Source organism: Centroberyx gerrardi, chromosome 12 (genome assembly GCF_048128805.1).
Source record: "Centroberyx gerrardi isolate f3 chromosome 12, fCenGer3.hap1.cur.20231027, whole genome shotgun sequence".
NCBI lineage: Eukaryota > Metazoa > Chordata > Actinopteri > Beryciformes > Berycidae > Centroberyx > Centroberyx gerrardi.
The window spans coordinates 22,954,971-22,963,158 of NC_136008.1; the positions used below are offsets into that span (position 1 = coordinate 22,954,971).

General features: G+C 40.7%; 1 protein-coding gene across 2 annotated transcripts in view; it reads right to left on the reverse strand.

Moving 5' to 3' along the window:
* The window catches only part of ncalda (neurocalcin delta a), a 66,392-nt gene extending 59,518 nt beyond the window's left edge, over positions 1-6,874 (reverse strand). For both annotated transcript variants that reach the window (XM_071906067.2, XM_078287276.1), the window contains exons 1-3: positions 6,753-6,874; positions 5,065-5,157; positions 3,315-3,439 (exon numbers count right to left, since the gene is read on the reverse strand). The gene's annotated coding sequence lies outside the window, so the exon portion shown is untranslated. The remainder of the gene's footprint in view (positions 1-3,314; positions 3,440-5,064; positions 5,158-6,752) is intronic.
* Positions 6,875-8,188: the final 1,314 nt, after the last annotated feature.

Here is an 8,188-nt window from a genome sequence, read left to right on the forward strand (position 1 = left end):
GTTTCATCATAACAAGCAATATTTGGTCAAAGCCAGCATTATTATAGCGCTGTTCTTTATACAGCCCTTGAATGCACCTCTGAAAACACAATAAAACAATAAAATGACTTCTTATATAATCCATTCCATCCGCATGACCATATCCACAGCAAAGCCCAGCAGACGCCATACTTTGTAAGACAGCTCAAGAAATACAGAGTCAAACAACGCCTCCTGGTTCACTTCTATACACTCATCACAGAGAGCATTCGCACTTCATCTATTACAGTTTGGACAAACCAACGTGCAAAAATTACAGCACATTGTCAAAGAAGCATCCAAGATCTCAGGCTCTCCCCTCTCCCTAGTTGAATCCCTCCTAAACACGGAGGTAGAGATCACTTCTTTTGCTCTCACCCTGCTCACCACCTCTGTCAGCTCCTGCTGTAAGCCTCACTGACCTCCGATACATCTGACTTCATGAACAGCTTTTTTTCTGGCAGCCTTGTGGTTAGAGAAGCAGGCTTGTAAGCTCACCGATTTGAATCCCCAGACTGGTTGGGAAAATGTGGGTGGGGAACATGAATGAGTAGCACTCTCCCCTCCCTCAACAACAAGTGTAAAGGTGCCCTTAACTCAGCTGCTCCAGTGGAGTTTCTAGGTAGAAGACTGTGGTTGTACCAGGCAGCTCCCAGGTGTGAATGTGTAGGACTACATGAATGTGAAGGACGGTGCTGGAAAAGAGCAAGGAGGCTCACTCGACTTTCCCTAGATAAATAAAGGGGGAAACAAGCTTTTCGCCATTCCACAGAGGACTTTAATATACTCCCATTACCCCCACATGCCCCTGAACTACAGGCTGCTCATGTGTCACGTAGCATGTGTTGATGCTGCTGCAAAATATTTATGTGCTGTGCAGTTAAGCTCATGTTACACACTAAACACAAGACCAAATGGAAAGAATAGCTAATGCAAGACACAAATTCCTGCATTCCTGCAAATTCCACTGGTTTTGGCGGTGTGGCTATTAAAGAATCTGAAACTGATTGGCATCAATTCATGAGTTAGCCACATAGATACACAGAGAAACACTAGACTCACTAATCATCCACCCATGAATGGATGGAGTGAGGAGGTGTAGTGTGCCAAGCTGTCTCCTGCAGGCGGTGGGCAGCACATCATGTTCCCTGGTTCAAGCTGTCACCGCCACATCTCCATTGTGGGAAGCATGAGGCTGACAGCTCCTGTTTGATCTCAGCCTCTCAGCCGCTCTCTCATGTGTTGAGGAGAGCAGGGGCACGAGGGAACAAACACTGTGCTCTGTAAACCACAGGGTGGGTGGGATAATGTGATATTTCTCTGTAGAGTGCTTCAAAGATATTTTATGAAGGACATGCCTGGACATTTTGAGTTTCAGTTGGCGATATTTTTCATTCACCAGACACTTGTCACTTGGGAAAATAGTTTCAGCATTTCTTTTCTTAAGTTTCCTTAGTAGGACTGATTGGTAGTTGTCATTGAAAGCGGGGGGCACAACTAGCTGCAAGATTGAGGATAGCTGTGTCCTTGGTTTCAATGAGGAATGCTGACAATGCTAACTATCCATTCTGGGGAAAGTTAAGGACAAATGTAGAAACTGTTTCCCACAATGTGACCAGTGTCTGATGAAGAAAAATAACCGACTTAAACTCAAAATGTCAAGTGTTGTCGTTGATGTGTGGCTATTTCAAGAGATGCAATGCTATCAGCCCTAGTTGAATCGTTTCTACTGCTCTCATCCTGCTCACCACTGTATAGTGAATTTGTTATTCACTATACACTGCATAGTAACTAGTAACTGATTTATGGATACAATAGTAATTTGTAGTAATTTGTTTATACACTGTATTATATGAATATATAGTAATTTGTCATTCACTTTACACTATATAGTATTTATATGGTAATGTGTCAATCTACACTGTATAGTAAATGAGACGGTTTTGCTAATCTGAAAGGGGACATGAATGAGGACAGGTGTGTTGAAGGGACACCATGGACTGAAAGAATGCATATACATACAGTATTGTTGCACAGGCTGTGTACTGGTAGCAGTTATAAGTAATGCAATGCTATAATGTAACAATCATTATATCAGGTAAAAAACAACTTTAAAACAGTGTACATCTGAAGTGAATTGATATAGGAAAAGTGGGTCATGAAGAAGCAAGCATGGTGCTTTGTAAAGTAATGGGAGAGGATAATGTGATGTTTCTCTGTAGAACTACTTGAGGGATGTTTTATTATGTGTTGATGGTTAGCCATTTATATTGATGCACTGTTGAATAACATTTGGCTTACAACATACTGTATAGTCATACCATCAGTGTTTCCATTCATTCAGCTGCAGTGGACCCCCACAGCTAGAAAAATGTAAATATCATGAAAATTCATGTTCTGGTCTTGCTCAACCCATTATGAAAAAAATACAGGTGCAATAACAGAACTATACATCATGAATATATATCTAAATAAGAACCATTCATAAACTGTAAAATCTCCTGGAACTGATCCTGGAATAGGCCCTGGAGTGAACCTGGGTCACAGTTACGTCCAGCTCTACAGAAACAATTACATGAAAGACTTACATCATTGCACTGTGACACTGTATAGTCAGTGAGAAAGCTTCTGTACTTCTAAATGGAATGTCATGGTGAGAAGTGTGCGCTGAGAGGAAGCAATACCATGAGATTACCGAAGGTAATCAGACATTACTGCATGGATTATTAAAGAGTCACTACGCTATCTTAAGTTACATACATAAATTCTTCAGATAAGTCAAGAAATCTGCAGGGAAAGATATTTGTTTTCATTGGGGTGTTCAGGTTCTCAACTCTTATTTTGGGTGGCACATCCAAACTATTCAAACTATTTACAGGCCTGTCCCTTGGGATGTCAAGGCGTTTCATTGGAGAGTTTGTGAGGAATGGGGTTCCAGTGAGTCTTGTGCGTCCCCTTTTGAAAAAAGCACATGCCTTTAATTAGGGGCAAAAGATTAGACCCTATTATTACACAGAAAAGTACTGTGCTCTTCTTTAAAATACAGTACCACTAGTTTTGCTAGACTTGGGACATGGCTGTATTTGAGGGAATCCCTGATGTGTGAAACTGCTTGTACCTGCTTAAAAGTCACTTAATACCAAAGGTAAGTTTGAGGTCTGTATACCGATGCTCTTTTGTATTAAATCTGCTGCAATGACTTAACTAGCCTGCTGAATTGCAGGCTACTTGTAAACCAGGTGTCAGTGACTGTTTTACTCATCTTATCATCTGTCTATCATCTATCAGTCCCTCACCTGTGGAACGTGGGGCCGCCTGCAGGCCAGGTGAGGGGTCTCAAGCTGCTGTCTCTCTTTCTGGTGGGTGAGTTGTGAGAGTCCTCCCTCATCCACAGATGATCTCAACTGAATGTTATCAGCACCTGAGGAAGGATAAAAAAATTACTTGTCTTCAGATTTCAGTTCTTCTAGCAATTCTCTTGTGGATGTGCCTGCCACAGGTTTCGGAGTCAAACACTGCTTCAATGAACAATATGGTTTAATTTGCAATCGATCGTTGTGTGTGGGAGTGTTTTGACCTGACTTCAAAGTGACTGTGTGTAGCTACAGTAGTATTCAATTGATTCTGTTTTTGTGCTTCTTTGATTTATGGATGTGTTTGTGTGTGTGTGTTTTTGTCTGTGTGTGTATGTGAAATTGTGTGTGCAACTATGTGTCTGTTTCTCTCTGTATTTCTGTGTATGTCTGCATGAGTTAGTGTGAGTGTGTTTGTGAGTTAGTGTGTATCTTAGTGTGTGGTTTCATATCAGTGACTGAGGTCCAGACAAGCGTGACCTGTGTGCTTCAGGATCATTGACCCACTGACCTAACAGAAGCCTGAGGTCCTGGTTTGACATGTGACTCTTACCACGCTAAGAGTTCACACATCAGGTCAGGCGGAACTGACTGAGGGCCTACGTTACGGTATGACCCGCCTCTTCTCACAAGCTCTGGTTGTTCACTGTATTAGTGTTGGCACAGAGGCTGGCTGACTGCGTTGGCCTCTATTCATATTGTCCCTCCCAGCAGACCTAAGCAAAATGCATTTCAAGTTTCATTTCAAATATGTGAACATCACACAAATCAAACAAAAACATCAGATGCACTTGTCTGATTTTGCTAATGATATATCCACATTTGAGGTTGTTCAAGTTGTTCAAGAAATCCTAAGCATCTGAAATAATTCACAATGTGGAAAGGCTTTTTGGCCAAGTCTACCTCAGAACAACTATTCCTGTGGGTGGTGTTTCAACGTGACACTTCCACTATGACTGCCAAAAATGTTCAATATGAACAGGGAATATCTGGGATAGCCTAGTGAAGCTAGTTATGCCTTGAAAGGTTAAATCACTGTCTTGATATGCAATTATAGCTACTGTAGAAGTCCCTTCAGCCTGCATCTATACACGACACTACACTAATACTGCAGGGGGTTTGATTGATACCTCTGTACAGGAAAAAAAGGCTAGTGGAGGCTTTTATCCACAGCACCTTACAATAGAGTCCATATATACTCTGTGTAACAGGTTTTTAACCCAGGTGTTGCATATGGGAAATGCATTTTAACAGCCCACCAAAGAAGAATCTCTCCTTACCAAGGGAGATATTTAGGCGTATAAAGTCTGAGGCAAGACTTCTCTCCTAAATTTATTTTTTGTAACAATAGAGAGAGAGAGAAAAGATTGAGAGAGAGGCAGGACGACATGCAGCATATCATTTGTCATTAGACAACTGATCCACTAGGACACCGCCTGCTTTTATTGTTGAATGTACTGACAAGCAGAAAATAGCTCAGTAACATGCACCCCAGTTCAGTTTGATAAACACGTCACCCCGGTTACAATCAGATTGGTTTACCGTCACCAATTTGAGGGAGAATAAACAGGGACAGGATTTCCCTTGCAAAAAACCCCAGAGAAAACAATGTTTTTTCCCCCATCATCATCCCCTTGTTAAATTTGACCAAATGTACAACTAACTACTAAGAGCAGTAGTGCGAAACGCCTACCTGTTCAGCCTGTTGATGATGACTATAGCTGACAGGAGTGTCACTCTGCCTGATGATGTGCGACCTGCCCCAGATGTCGGCTCATCTGTCTCTCTGTAAATGGAATGAAACGAGGAGATAAGGTGAGAAATCTACTTTGCACGTACAGAGTGTGCTCCCACTTCTTTCATGTTATTGATCTCCACCAACCTGCACCTTGCTAATATCGCAACAAGATGTGTTTTACCTTAATTTAACAACACAAAACATGTCGTCATACTAAGGTATATTTTCAGAGACCCGCTGAAAAAAAGTTGTTTAGATCTATTGAGGGACATTAATTAGGTTCACCTGTGACTGCTAAACTCACCAGAGATGAAACTTACACACCACTGAGCTGTTCTTAATTAATATCAAAACTGAGGTTTGACCTTTTGGTCTGCTGTGAACAAACTGTGAGCTGGAAACCAAAGGCACGCAACCTAGAGGTCTGACATCCTTGCAAGCAGCAGTTGCAGATGGAGGTGGGGTTATTGTAAACAGGAGGTTGGTGTACTGTGATCAGTAATGTAGGGGTAAATAAAAAGGTGATTGAACTATGACATCGAGGAGGTGATCATCATAAGGCCAACACTCATCAATATTAAAAAATCAATTATACTCTCAGAAAAGCAATGATTTATTGCTAAAAACCCATATTCTCATATAACCTACGTCTGTTTGATACTACTTAATATTAATCAAAAACATTTATGCCTAAAAATTTGGATAAACTCCATTCTGAAAATAAAAAGGTGGATAAACAGAGTTTAGGTGGGTTTACCCTCCACAGGAATACGATAATTTCAATATTATTTCACTCCCCAGAAGTTAACACAATGAGAGAATGTGTAAGGTAAGTTTCACTGTACTCACAGTTACCTCCCCAGTAAAGAGATCATGCAATTCTACACCAAGTCATATCTAACAACAAAGTACTAAATCTTATCAACTATGGCTCTGTGTGTCTATTTGGTATGAAAAATGTTGGGAATTCCTGGACTATAGCCTACTAAAACTTTCAGGTGGTGTCGTAATTACACCTTTAATTCAGCCTAAACACCTCCAACCTGTCTGACCACAACGCAGGAAGCTGCCAACAATCAGCTTGTTTTGCTATCAAACAACTGAAAGATCAGTAGGCTACCTTATTGTTTTAGTTTGTCTCCGCTTACAGCAGAACCTGCATAAACCTTAAGCAGATGTAGATACACACTTAGAAGTTAATAGCAGTGACAAGTTGATAGACGTGATACGACAAACGTAATTACAGTGTTACAAACCCCAAAACACCTTGTGAGAAAATAAAAGTATGTTATTATCGTACTGAAAACAAGTGCGAGTTAGTTTCTACAAAGCTCAATTAGCATACCAAGCTAAAATGCTATTGTTTTTGGATGCGCCAAAGCAAAGCTACACAGGGTTACAGGTTACACTGACCAACTGCACGAATACTGAGAACAGTAACCGTTTTCTAAAAGTTACTATGTGGACGTAATTTTATCATACTGATTTAAAACTGTAAGAAGCCGCACTGTGTCATTTTAAGTGATAAAAGTTACATATTTGAACACGAGTGTTGACTGCCTATGGAGAGGAAAGAGAGGAAACAAGGCGTTATAACGACTGTAAATTATTTATAAGTGGTTAGTTATAAGTAGGAAACTTACGACACTTGGTTAGCAATGTCCCCAGGAGCGGATTCTTCATCAACCGGTAACTCGGTAACCTGTCCGGTCCAGACTAGCAGAGGAACACATGTATCTCCAACAAGTGTCAGTTTTAGGTAGCCAGATCAAAGATGGTATATTGAGAAGATGGCTCGCATATGCTAAAAACTGGCTCATCTTCCGGTCTGCAAAATTTGGCGCTTGTCTTCACGCATGCGTTGTCAGAGATGGTCGTTACCGTAGAGACAGATTTGATGTAGTCCTGAAACACAGCTTCCACAAAACAGCTCATCACAAAAGGCTAAATTAGCTCTGGACGTTATAACAATATTTTCGGTTCGGGTGTATTTTGGTCCAATTAAACCTTAGACATTTTAAGGGACGATATCTGCAACATAATGACATATCTCACAACTTTTTCATCTGCTGACGTATGTGGTACCCGGAAGAGAGGTAGAGTGACAGTTCTTGCTCCATCCTCCTCTCTGGCCAGGTTCTTGCTCGGAGTAAATTTACTCTTTTATAGAGGAAGGCAGAGCAGCGTAGCCTACGGTGGGTAGGCATATCGCTTAATTTATTCCTCAGCAAATTAAATATTCAGTAGTTTTTATTTGACCAGTCCTTTAACAAAGTCCAGAGAAGATGCTGTAAAAGTCAGTTCGAGCTGAATAATTCAGGTTCTGATTTTTCTACAGGAGTCTGGTGACATCAAGCGGACATCTAGAGAAGACAGGGCTTATTCTTTTCACTTCTGACGTGATGGTTTTGGAGATGCATCAGTTTAAGAAATAAAAATCCAGTTGATAGGCTTAGGACAGAATAGGCCTGATTCAACAGGCTAAACAATTATTTTACACAGTAATTACAAAAGTGTCTGAGGAGAGAAAAGTCAGATCAATTTTCTCATAGGTCTGTTTACAACAATAGCTTATCACAGTGGTTCTCTTAAACTTGTTCGACTAAGGATCCAAATAAGAAATGTAGTCTCTTGTCCTGCTCTGGGCCCCAGGCTCATTGTTCATTCATATTGTAATTTGGGGACTAGTCCAAAATGGCAACCTGCAACCCATTTGGGTTGCCAATCCATACAGCATAGTAACCTACAACTACCCATCTTTCCTTTCAACTGGCTATTTGTGATCATTTCTGGGATAGGGAAGGGGAGCCAAATGCCAAATGTACCGTAACCTTTAACTTTTCAATCAACCAACCAACCAATCAATCAATCAATCAATCAATCAATCAATCAATTAATCAAAATGTTTGCAATATTCCTAGTTTGACAGGCAGGGTACGTTAATGTTTATAGATATGACCACCAGGTGGTGATCAAGTGCTGTAGGCCTACTGATCACACCGTAATAGAAACTTGAATATTCCCATTATGTGCATCTCACTTCAGTTATAGGTAGGGGTGTAAAAGATTAAGGACTAAA